Source organism: Pollicipes pollicipes, unplaced genomic scaffold, assembly GCF_011947565.3.
Source record: "Pollicipes pollicipes isolate AB1234 unplaced genomic scaffold, Ppol_2.1 Scaffold_6686;HRSCAF=7923_pilon_pilon_pilon, whole genome shotgun sequence".
NCBI lineage: Eukaryota > Metazoa > Arthropoda > Thecostraca > Pollicipedomorpha > Pollicipedidae > Pollicipes > Pollicipes pollicipes.
In genome coordinates this window covers 12,327,593-12,341,319 of record NW_023596921.1, presented here as the reverse complement: position 1 = coordinate 12,341,319, position 13,727 = coordinate 12,327,593, and positions in this window count along the sequence as shown.

Sequence of the window (13,727 nt, the reverse complement as noted above, 5' to 3'; positions counted from 1 at the left end):
AAACTTCCGTTAAATGCAAATCTTGTCAGCCCTGCCGGGCGCTTGGGAAGTATCTACCTCCATGGATCGGTTATTTTTCGGCTTCTTAGCGAGGGGCAAGCTAGATATCACTCGGGGCCATGGGTGTGGGAACAGCGGGGAGGGGGGGGGGGGTCAGGTGGGCATGCCCCCCACTTTTCAGTGTGGGGGGGCCAGCAGTGTTAACTGCCCCCCCTACACACACACACTGCAGGTTAAGGCTGTGTTTATCTTACTTTTGCACCACATTTAAATATGCATGCCGATTTACCTAATTCACCAGACATCTTCCTCAAGATGCGTCATCTTTTTCATTTGCTTATTGACCGTCGCTTGTGTCACATCCGCGGGCCGACGCCACGCGGCTTATGGAGACTGCAACGCCCGGCGTTCAGGCTGTTGTTGCTATGACGCGAGCGCATATATTCAAAGCCATATTGCATAGTTTTTTCATCAGTAATCAATTCTGACTACACCTTGAACATTTTAGGGCAAACATAGACTACCCATGTTAATGCAAGCTTAGGACCCATTTCATTTACAATCTACGTTCAGGGAGCCGTCAATACCTCTGAAGAAAGCAGAAAAACACGGAACTGGAGCCTGTGTGGCAATTAGTGGACCACCTTTGGCGACCAGGGATGTTCTTACGTCAATGAGGGTTCCTGTGCTGATCCGGGGCCAACTGCGTGGGTCAGAAGGCCTCCCGTATGAGAGGGGAGCAATGCGATATGATATATACTTCTAATGGCCGCCGGATCGACCAGGAGATCCCGCCCCGTGTCACTAGAATGACAGCCAGAAGACGCCTCGCGATGGGAAAGAGTGAACCTTCAGCTCTTGACCGGAACCGGTAATGTGCCCTTGGTGTTCTACTCGAGGGGCCCCTTGCCCGGAAGGAAATAAGGGGCCCCATTAATGTTGAGTGGAGTGGAGGTTTATTATCGGCGAATAGAGTAGGTCGAAATGAATTTGTTAAACAAAGAAGGCCATCCCATCATAGGCGTAGGAACGTTTCAGAAAATGGGACGGCCAAGCTCAGGGTGTACTTCAGCAGGTAGGCGTTCATGTTGTCCAAGGTACAGAATGTCCAGGGGTACAGAATGTCCAAAGCACAATGTCCAAGGTACGGAATGTTCACAAATGTTCAATATGATGTCAAATGTCAAATGTCAACGTCAAAATAAATGTTCAAAGTTCACAATGTCCAAGGTACATGATGTCCAAGACGAAAAATAACTTCCAAAATGGCGCAGAGTGGTAGGGGCCCGTATGATAATGCCTAATGTACAGAATGTCCGAGGTACAGAATGACCAAAGTATAGAATGTCCAATGTACGTAATTGTCCAAGGTACAAAATGTCCACGGACCAGAGCTTCGAAGATAGTTCTTGGAGCGGCCGCCACGGTGTGAATAATCGCCCTTATTGGTAGGCAGCGTTGCCCCGCCCAGCGTCGGCTGCGCGCATACAGTCGACGCCAGTGCGAACATTACAAGCGCGCGGTCGTTGGGTCGCATAGCAACGGATTCATTTCCCACGCCGGGATAAACTTGGTGTCGGATGCTGCAGGTTTTCGAGGCCGCGATCGACTTGCAAGTGATCGTTGAATACGAGACGAGTACCGTGGAGTGGGGCGTTGGACGTGCGCAGAGCTGCCGTTAAAGCGTCGCAGCGTTGCCCTTTGCCGGCGTGGATCTTGTTCTGTGTCTGACCAGGGGCGTGTTCGCTGTTTGGTAATAACTATATGCAACTAGAACGTCTTGATGCAACTGTTGTTTATTCTAAGTGATCGCTGTCATGTTTTCACCACAATTAGCCTACAGTGTCCAACGGAGTAACCTTGCAAGAAAGGTGAAAGTATAGGTATGAATAATTCATGCTCCCTATCGGGTTAATAGCCTGTTTCTGATCTTTTTATCACTGGGTTCTAGGTCGAAGGTGCAACATATTACAAAGCACGCTACATTACAAATCATAGGATATGGTTCAATGAATAGCCACTTGTGCTGAAAACACCGCACGTGATAATATTTAGAACAATTACCTGATAGATTGAAAGATTGGTGGAGACTTTTCGTTGGTGTGGATTCCCCACAAGTTATTGGGTCTGGCAGGGGCGGCGTTAGGAAATATAAGTTGAGGAAAGGCTTTTCCAGGGGGCTTCCTGAACAACATGGGGTCTCCTTTCAGAGACGAGGGGGGGGGGGGAGGGACTCCCAGGCCTGGTCCTTTTGAAGCGGGCACCAAGGCCTGTGACAGTGAGTCCTCATTGAACTGTACCATGCACTAATTTTCATGTAAATCAATGTCGACAAGAAAAGTCCAGACTAGTGGAGTGCGTGAATGTTAGTATATGTTGAAGTCTAGTTTCAGTGCGTAAACGTGACACTGGTGAAGTCGTGAACTATGAACCCTGGGGGGTGGAGGGCGAGCAAACGCATAAAAATACATTCAAGGTGTCAAAACATGTCCTACTGTTGTCTTCTTCGGCTGTCCATGCACTCCCCCGAGCCGGTAACTCATACAGCTTGCCGCTGATGAAGCAGCGACGGTGAGCTTGTCTCCCGAACCGGGAAAGATGAGGGTCAGAAAAACTATGTTCGGAAGGCTTAATGCCCGGAGGAAGATCTACGCGTGTAGTACTCGCGCTCGGATTGCCTACGCTCAGGAGACTTCGGAAGAACCTTCTCCTCCAGATGAGACCCTAAAAAGAAATGGGCAAATAACGAACGTGGAGCGCAGGGCGCGAGTAACGGGGGACTCAAACCTATCCACACCGTCGCTTGTGGGCTGGGCAGCACGCACTGATTGAGCTACGGTGGCGTTTCTGCTACTAAAAGTTCCACCAGTTCAAGAGGAGACACTGATTAACAGGTCATGAGATCTCGCCAGACTGAGAGGTGGCTTAGCTTAATTTCATATATCTGGGAAGTTAGTTTGTAAAGTGGGTGAAATCTGGGGACAATTTCGTTTTTTAGATATGCTCGCCCTACGAGGGAATTCAGTGGCACTGGCTGCGTTCATGGCATGAGGGTAAACCCAGAAACCCATCACTCGTTGAAAGAAAAAGGCATTGCTGACATGTATGGCAAGCGTTAATGTTTACAACATTACTGTAACACACATACGTGTGCACGCACCATTTTTTTTTGTCATGAAAACTGTGCAAAAACACAGGTACATCAGCACACCGGGAGACCTTTGGTTACGCCACGTTTCTACGCCAATATTTCCAAAATATTATGATGATTCGACATTTTCTGATAGTACACATGGTCACCTGTGAATAAGTTAACACAAAACGCGGAACTCAAAGGCCTGTGAGTGATTGCAACTGTTGCAAATCTGTGCAGATCATGACAATTAAAGATACTAAAATAATCAAGCATGCAAGCTTCCATATCCTAATGTTAGGCACACGGCATTATGATAAGGCTTGCATGAACCATCGATGGCTAGGCCGGAAGGTTTCCATGAACTGCATCACATATCAGAAAGCAATTCGCTACACGACATCAGTGTTCAAATCAATCAGCAGACAAGTATTGCTGGACGTACCTTACCTGAACAACAGCGATAACGATCCATATTTCACAATGGTGCTTGCGAGTCTAACCTCTGTCAAACTTTACCGATACACAGCGATTCGTATATCCTTGGTCCGCGTTATGTTGTGCCGTTGATGAAATGTGCACATAGAAGTTTAGGTGTGTCATGATGTGTGTCATTGGTGCATTTATGTCAACTACTTCCTCCCCTACTTGTGAGCGTGCGCTCTCGGTAAACATGTAACCCCAGGTTTTCATTAAACAAGCCTAGTGCCATGTATTGTTTTTTCTTGCATACAATGTCAATGGAAAGAGATTACAAGACATTTTGTGTACATTCTGTGCTCACAGAACCATACACTATATACTGTGTATTCTGCTCTATTTTGTGCATTTACTTTTGGTTTATTGAAGGCATGGGTGTAGGAACAGGGAGGCCAGTGGTTCATGGCCACTCACTTTTTAAGGTGGGGCAGCAATGCTAACTCCCCCCGCTACTTTTCAGATAAGGTTGCATTTGGCTTACTTTTGCACTACATTAAACATGTATACCGATTTACCTAGTTCACCAGACATCCCCCCCCCTAAGATGCGTCATCTTTTTCGTTAGCTCACTGACCATCGCTTAGTGTTACAGCCGCAAGGCCAACGCCGCACGTCCTGGAGACTGCAACGTCGGTCGTCGAGGCTGTTGTTGCTACGACTTGCGAGCGCGCGTGTCCAAAAGCAGTTTTCTTATCAGTAATCAGTTATGACAGAATTTTGAGCATTTTAAGACGAACATGAGTTAACCATGTTAATACAAATTAGCTACCCTATTTCATCTACAACCTACGGTCAGGGAGAGCTCAATATCTCTGAAAAAAAAACAGAAAAACGCGGAAATGGAGCCCATATGACAAGTATTGAACTACATGCAGTGATCAGGGATGTTGTTGCGTCAGTGAGGGTTCCTGTGCTGACCCGTAGCTAAATGCGCGGGTCAGAAGGCCTCCCGTGTCAGGGATGGAAACAATGTGACATGATATATCCTTCTAATGGCCTCCAGATCAACCAGGAGGTCCCAACCCGCATCGCCAGAATGATAGCCAGGAGACACTTTGCGATGGGACGGAATGGCTCTGCAGCCCTTGACCGGAAACGGTAATGTCCTCCTGGTGTTATACTCGAGAGGCCCCTTGCCCGGAAGGGAAAAGGGTGTCTCATTATTGTTAAGTAGAGTGGGTCTCATTATTGTTGAATGAGGCGGGTCGAAATGAGCTTAAAAAACGAGCAAGGTCTTGCCATGTTTGCCTGACAACGTTCATTTTTCGGAACGTATTAGTCAAGCAAATTACATCAAAAGGCTTGAACATGCCCACCCGCAACCTCGAGGGCAAAGACAAGGATTGTCTGGGTTGCAGCTTCCGTGAAACCGAAAAGTTTCGGCCACTACAAGCACCACCAGACGGCGGGCACCATGTTAATCTGTCTTCTGGATAGATAAATACTTGCAGAAACATGAAAATAAAGATCCTACCTTCACTCTTCCCGTTCAACCACCAGATTCCAGCCCCTCTTAGCAATGTTTTAAGGGCCAATTCGTTCTTTTCATCAGTCTAAAGATTACACACGTGAAATGTGCGCTCAGACTGCCTTTTTAATAAAAGATCTTATGCCATGAAGCGTTCAAGGATCGTTTTTTTCAGAAGCGTCGTCATTTTCGTCCACCCGTTGGCCACAACGTAGTAGTATTAGCCGCTAGACCGACGCTGCGCGGCCCACGGGGACTGCAACGCGTGGCTTGCGTTTCTAAGGTTTTCGAGTGCACGTGCTCAAAATTACGTTGCATAACTCTTGTTACTAGTCTTTTAGAGTGTTTAAAGGTAATAACTTCAAAAGTGCCATCACATTCGTCCGCCGGTGGGCTACGGGTGATAATTACTACTACTTCTTCTAGTACTATTACTGGGCTACTGCGCTAACGCTCCGCGGACAATGGAGACTGCAACGCCTGGTGTCGAGGTTTTTGTTTCTAAGATTTGCGAGCGCGCATGTTAAAAAACATGTTACATAAATCGTATCACTAATCGATTCTGACTGAGTGGTGAACATTTTCAGACAAACATGGCTTGGCCATGTTAATACACATTGTTGACCACTCGATCTGCAATCAAATTGTCATCTTCAAATTTGGATCAAACGTATCGATCTACAATCTACCTTCGCGACGTCCTCAATGCCTTTAGAGCCCAGATAAAAAATTCTGACAAAGCTTCTGAATTCTATCGGGTTAGAAAATCAACTAATTGATTGTAAATTAAGAGTGCCGGTAATTTATTCAATGCAGTGGTTCAACGCCTGACTTCTGCAGTTTATGACCTCAAAATACAAACAGAATTGAAGTCACGATAGCTCCTCATTTCTGTTCGAGTTACACGGTACAAATAACAATAAAGCGAAGAAAACTGTGTCCTTTAACAAGTATGCCATATCCGGGGATTTTTTGGGGGGATCGCCATAAGATGGGCTTTTCTCAACCCTGTGTTCACCCTTGACAAGACTCTGGCTACGCCCTTACCTGCAACGAATCATGCAACGAATACGACTTGATGTGTTTGTGTGTATACACAAACAGATCAAGTCGCATTCGTTGCATGATGGACAATGAAGTGACTGTTGGGCCAATCCATACCTAAGGCAGACAACTTCACGGAGTTTTTTTCTGCGATGGGGTGGTAAAAAGGAAGATCATTCGGAAAAAAATACTGTTGCAAGTGTCCAACACTTGTTTCATACACCATGTAGTAGTAAAGCTAATCCAAAAGCATGCAACAAAGCAGCCATACGATCAGCTCGCAGTCAGTCATACGGGAGGCATTCGGGACAGGGCAGTGGCCACCGACGGCGGACAGGACCAGGGCCCAGATAACGAACATATGATAAATGGGCCTTATTATTTGGCTCGGTTTTTAAAACAGAATCTCCAGTTTCATGGTGTTTGTCATTGTTTTTGGGAGGTCCAAGGTCCCAATTTGTTCCCGCCTAAAATACTGCGACAAATCTTATCTCTTGAAAAGCAGTCAGCAAAATGAGGACGCATGAAAAATCTGTCGCTTTGTGAGCCATCGATCCACTTTCAAAATTCTCACCAGTCTATGCACTGGCCGTGTTTTGGCATCTACACTGTGAAGGGAGATGTCTCCTCAATGACCCAAAATGCCTACCCGCTCGTGCAATTTTGCCTCCCCAGGAAAGACAACGTTAAAATGGACGAACAATCTTGGGAAGCTGAATAGCCGTATTTGCCAAATGACAGATGAGTCGAATAGGCAAGATTGTGCACCAGTGAGAAGCAGCTCTAGATGCATATATACCATAGCAGCCATGACATTTGAATAAAGAGCGATAACAACCTCCATTCCTTCCCCTCGCCGATCATCGGGCTCGCTTTCCAGAAAAAAGTTCCTGGAGTACACCCTGAGTTTGGGCCCCTGCCTTTTGAAACGCTCCTACGCCTGTGATTGAGGCATATATGGCAGGTTTGATGAAGTTCTTATGACATTCCTTTTCTATCGATTTCGGCAAAGAAACCTGACATGAGCTAGTTCCATGGACCAAAACGCGCAAGTGTCATCGGCGTATCGGATGTGCGATCATGGTTTTACATGGCATATAACTGGAAGAAAAGACGAGTCCAGACAGAGCATAGATAATAAAGTCTAGCAAGATGATAGTTCAGACAGTATCACTAAACGCGAAAGCACTAAACGTGACGAAGAATGCAACAACTTGTAGGAACATTCCGTTTACAGAATAAGGTCGGTACAGTGAGCAAAATCGAGGAAAACTTGATAGCTTATCGTCCTTTGGTATTACACCAACTGAGTGCTCACTGACTGTTTTCAAGAACCATCTCACATATTTGACTATAGCCTGGTGCTCTTTGCAAACTCAGTGCACAACTTGAACGCATAGCTATAGGTAATAGCCGTGCACCACCCCTACCTCTAGTATTTGTTTTCATTCTTCTGCCTTTCGAAATGAGGCTTAAGTTAAGGTGTTGATGTGTTGATTTTCTTACATCGGAGCCTAGGAGACTGACTGGCTAGACAACTTTGCTAAAATTAGACGCGCAACACCAACATGTCTATCATATCGGCACATAGCGCGCAGTAAAGTTAATTGCTTCCTCGACACCTTATTTGTAGTACCGCCAGATGGGACCTAAACCACAGCAACACGCTTCAAGCCCATGGTGACCCGATTATACTACACTTGGCGTCGGCACGTTCATGACTAAACAACAAGCAGCCCTGAAATCACAAATATTAAGAACGTTGAGCGTTTCTTCTGGCCTTCAGTGGTGTGAGCGTAATGTGTAGGAAAGTAGATTTAAAGGGAAGTGCTCCTCGTTTTCCAGAACAATACGTATTCGTAAAAACGAGCATCAAGTGGGGCTTGTATTGCGCCTCCTCGATGTAATTCCCCTTCACGTCCAAAAATAAGTCGTAAAAAGGGGAAGCAAACGCTTTCGGAATATGTGGAACACTTATTTATAGATGGCGTAAACTGAGAACAGGGATATACCGCGCTACCACTGCACAGTGGAATGATTGCAAACAGGAGCAGATCCAAGATTTCATCAAGGGAGCGGGCACGAAACATTGTGGGCCCCCTAGAGTTTGGGGCCCCTCTAAAAAAAGTCTGACATGACATGTTAAAACAAAAAGGATATATACATTACACCCCTAGCTTTTTGGCGCAACTGGCGATAGCTTTCAGCCTCAGTTTTTTAACCCTTTTTAGCCCTCGTTCTCTAAGGGCTGCGCAGTGTAACATGGGTTCCAATACTTACATTAGTTATCATTTGCAACAGATATGGATATAGGTATGCATATATATATATATATATATATATATATATATATATTGGTGTGTTGGTTATGTGTGTGTGTGTGTGTGTGTGCGTGTGTACTATGTAAGTTGTAATACGGGTAGCTCCATGTTAAAGTTATTGTATGTATTCATGACCTAGTAATGGTAAATAGCCCCTCAAAAAGTATGCCTTAGTCAGCGTAATAGCAGTCCTCATCTGAATTTCATTCTAGTTGGCCTCTCCGGGAAACCGTAGTGTTCCGTTCGGGGTAAAAGTTGGTCTTGTATGCACTAAAAGAGTGAAAATGAAAGTTCTAAAAAACGGGGAAAGACATCAAATCTCTAGAAGCTTAAGTGCAGGGGCAGTTCATGTGGGATAATCGAAACGTAAGATTTCAGACCGCTTCATTGGACACCTCAGTGGTGCACGTAAACGGAAGGTATGCACATCGTTACGAGGAAAACATAGCACGGAAGGTATGCACATCGTTACGAGGAAAACATAGCAGGTAAACATGTTAAGCATACCTAATGTCGAATTAAGTAGTTGCATCGCGAGCGTAGCTCGATCGATGCATCATTGCACAAACAAAACACTAGCTATAAAGAATGCATGTTCACGGCAGGAGACAAGTACTCATATATTTAAATCGTTGCACGCAATTGTCAACTTTCTTCGAGGCAAGCAGGCATGCACCATCTTGGGACATCACATAAGCAGCGTTTTTCATGCGAAGTACATCTAGGGATGGCGCTTTAGTCATTGCCTTGAACTTGGTGCTGGTCATCCGTGACTTCAAATTTAACCGTCTGTGTTTCGATCAGCTCTCCGCACTTACCGGATATGGGGTGTTTCGATAATACCATATTGAAGAATATTTGCTTCATTCAACTATATCCACTACTGAGTACGAAACATCTGTGATGTTAACTTGCTATTGCTGAAAACTATCCCATAGTAACCACAATGCTGGTGTATGATGCCGGAAACAATTATTAACCCGAAGCTTTTTGTTATTTGAACTTATTTGAGGCTATTAATCCTAACTTATTATGTCTGCATGATATTGACAATCGAGCAGTCAAGATCGGCGTCCAGAATCACCCACTGCTGGTATCGATTTCGACAATTGCATTTGTGGGCATAGCGCGGCTATAATTCCATTTCATATTCCGCCTGCTCTCAATGTTTTTAAGCAGCCCAAAATGCAAGCAAACTTTGCCCGGGCTCAACTTTGACAATAAGCGACTAATGCTCGGCACGACACTTCCAGCCGGCTCCATTGCGTCGGAGAGCGGATATTGATTTGCTACTAAGCTAGCAATCCGGCCGGCCAGCCTCACGCGCGTGGCCTTCGTAATGGTGCCGACTGTATGCGCGCGGCCGGCGCTGGGCGGGGCAACGCTGCCTGCCAATAAGGCGATTATTCATACCTTGGCGGCCACTCTAGGAACTAGTTTGGAAAATTTGGTCTTCGGACACTCTGTACCTTGGGCAATATGTGTATTGGACATTCAATACTTTGGACATTCTGTACCTTCGACATTCTGGATATTGGACGTTATTAGACGAACCCCTTCCACTCTACACTATGTTGGAAGTGATTTCTCATTTTGGACATTGTATGCCTTGGACATTATGGACATGGGACATTCTATACCTTGGACATTCTGTACTTTAGACATTCTGTACCTTTGGACAGTCTGCACCTTGGACAATATGATACGGAGCCCTTCAGCAACTTTTTCTGGAAAGCGAGCCCGATGCCCCATGACCGGGGGCGGGGGGGGGGGCTAGGGATGCAGATTGTTATCCCTCTTTATTCGAATGTCATGGCTGCTACGCCAGATATGCATCTGGAGCTGTTCTCACTCGGCACAATATTGCCTATTCGAATGATCTATCATTTGGCAAATAAAGCTATCCAGCTTCTCAAAATTATTCGTCCATTTTAACGTTGACTTTCCTGGAGAGGCAAAGTTGCACGAGCGGGTAGGCATTTTGAGTCATTGAGGAAGCATCTGCCTCCACAGTGTAGATACCAAAATACGGCCTGGATATAGAGTGGTGAGAATTTTGAAAGTGGATCGATGGATCACAGTGCGACGGATTTTTCATGCGCCTTCATTTCACTGCCTGCTTTTCAAGAGATAAGACTTGAAGCAGCATTTTAGGTGGAAACAAATTCGGAAGCTTGGAACTACCAGATACAATGTGACAAAAGCCATAAGACTAGATATTCTCTTTTAAGAACCAAGCCACATAATAAGGCCCACCTGTCATATGTGGCTTATCTGGGCCCTGCTCCTGTCTGCCGTCGGTGGCCACTGCCCTGGCACGGATGTCTCCCGCGTGACTGACTGCGAACTGATCGCGTGGGTGCTTTGTTGCATTCTTTTGGATCAGTGTTAGTACTACATGGTGTATGAAACATGTGTTGGACACCTGCAACAGCAGCTTTTTTCCTAATTATATTCCCTTACACCACACCATTGCAGAAAATAGCCTCCGGAAAGCTATCTGCCTTACGTATGAATTGACCCAACGGACACTTCATTGCCCATCATACAACGTAAACGACTTGATCTGCTTTTGTGTGCAGGCAGGGACCTAGCCAGGGCCTTGCCAAAGAGGAACACAAGGTTAACGAAAGCCGATCTTATGGTGATATTCCCAAAAATCCCCGGATATAGCTTACTTGTTAACAAGTGACACGATTTTCTTCGTTCTATTGTTATTTTCACGTTGTAACCAGAACAGAATCCAGGAGCTACCGTGAGCTCAATTCTGTTTGCATTTTGAGGTCAATAAACTGCAGAAGCTGCAGAAACGTTGTAGCCAGAACAGAAAACAGGAGCTACCGCGAGCTCGATTCTATTGGTATGTTGAGGTCGATAAACTGCGGAAATCAGGTGTTGAACGACTGCATGGAATAAATCACCGGCGTTCTTAATTTACAATGGTTAGTTGACTCTTTCTAAACCGATAGAGCTCAAAAGCTTTGTCACAATTTTTTATCTGGGTTCTACAGACATTGAGGGCATCGCGAAGGTATTTTGTAGATCGACATGTCTGATCAAAATTTGAAGATGAAAATTTGATTACAGATCGAGTGGTCAACAATGTGTATTAACATGGCCAAGCCATATTTGTCCGAGAGTGTTCACCATTCAGTCGGAATCGATTAGCGATACAATTTATGTGACGCGTTTTTTAACATGCGCGCTCGCAAATCTTAGCAACAAAAACCTCCAGACCAGGCGTTGCAGTCTCCGTAGTCCGCTGAGCCTTAACCCGTAGCTAACTCTTTGCCGTGGCCCACCGGTAGACGAAAATGATGGCGCTTCTGAACTAAAAACCTTTAAACACTTAAATTGACTGGTAAAATAAGTCATGTGACGTAATTTTGAGCATGCGCACTCGAAAATCCTAGAAACACAAGCCTCGACCCCAGGCGTTGCAGTCTCCGTATTTCGCGCAACGTCAGCCAAGCAGCCAACACTAAGTTGTGGCAAACGGGTGGACGAAAATGACGACGATTCTGAGAAAGTATCCTTGAGCGATTCATGACATATCATCTTACATTTACAGGGCAGTCTGAGCGCATATTTCACATGCGCAATTTCTAGGCTAATGAAAAGAACGGAGTGGCCCTTAAAGCACCGCGAAGTGCGGTTGGAATCTGGTGGATGAACCGCAAGAGTAAAGGTAGAATCTCTATTTTTCGTGTTTTTGCAGCTATTTATCTATCCAGAAGACAGATTAACACGGCACCCACCGTCTGGTGGCGCTTCCAGCGGCCGGAACTTTTCTGTTTTACGGAAGCTGCAACTCAGACCATCCTTGTTCTTGTCCTCGAGGTTGCGGGTAGGCATGTTCAAGCCTTTTGATGCAATTTGTTTCACTAATACATTCTGAAAAATGAACGTTCTCAGGCAAACATGGCATGACCCTGCTCTTTTTTTAAAGCCCATTTCGACCCACCCTATTCAACAATAATGGGACCCCCAATCTACTCAACACTAATGTGACCCCTTACTCCTTCCGGGCAAGGGGCCTCTTGAGTATAGCACCAGGGGTACGCTACCGCCTCCGGTCAAGGGCTGAAGGGCCACTCCATCCCATCGCAAAGTATCTTCCGGCTATCATTCTGGTGACATGGAGCGGGATCCCTCAGTCGATCCGGAGGCCATTAGAAGGATAATCATATCACATTGTTCCCACCCCTGACACGGGAGGCCTTCTGACCCGCGCAGTTAGCCCGGGATCAGCACAGAAAGCCTCACTGAGACAGCAACATCCCTGATCACCGCAGGGTGCCCAATAATTGTCACATAGACTAAAGTTCCGTGTTTTTCTGTGTTCTTCAGAGATGTGAAGTTCTCCCTGACCGTAGATTGTAAATGAAATCGGGTTTCTACTTTGTATTAACATGACTAACCCATGTTCGTCTTAAAATGCTCAAGATCTGTCAGAACTGATTACTGATAAGAAAACTACGCACTACGGTCTTGAACATGCGCGCTCGCAAGTCATAACAGCCGCGATACCCGGCGTTGCAGTCTCCAGGCCGTGCGGCGTTGGCCTTGCGGCTATAACACTAATCGATGGCCAATGAGCGAACGAAAAAGATAACGCATCTTAAAGGCTATGGTTGGCGAACTAGGTCAACCGGCATGAATGTTTAATGTGGTACAAGAGTAAGCCAAATGCAACCTTAATCTGAAAAGTGGGGGAAGGGGGGGGGGAGTTAACATTCATGGTCTTCCACTTTGAAAAGTGTGTGGGGGGGGGGGGGCCCTTGGCCCTCCTGTTCCTACGCCAATGCATCCTTTGTCCGCCTAAGAACGCTCACTTTTCCAGAATGGATTGGTGAAAAAGTGCATAAAAAGTTTGAACATACCCACGCAACCTTAAGAGCAAGGACAGCGATGGTCTGGATTGCAGTTTCCGTAAAACCGAACGGCTTCGGCCACTGCAAGTGCCATCAGACGCCGGGCGCTGTGTTAGTCTGTCTTCTGGACAAATCAATGGTTACAGAGACACGAAAAATTGAGAATTCACCTCTGCTCTTCCAGTTCCATCACCAGATTCCGGCACCACTTCGCGGTGCTTTAAGGGCCCATCCAGTCTTATCATTAGTCTAAAAATCGCACACATTAAATATGCAGTCAGACTGCCTTGTAGATGCAAGATTTGATGTCTTGAGGCGTTCAAAGGTATCTCTTTCAAGGGCGTCATCATTTTTGTCCACCCGTTGGCCACAGCTCAGTATTAACTGTTAAACCAACGCTGCGCGGC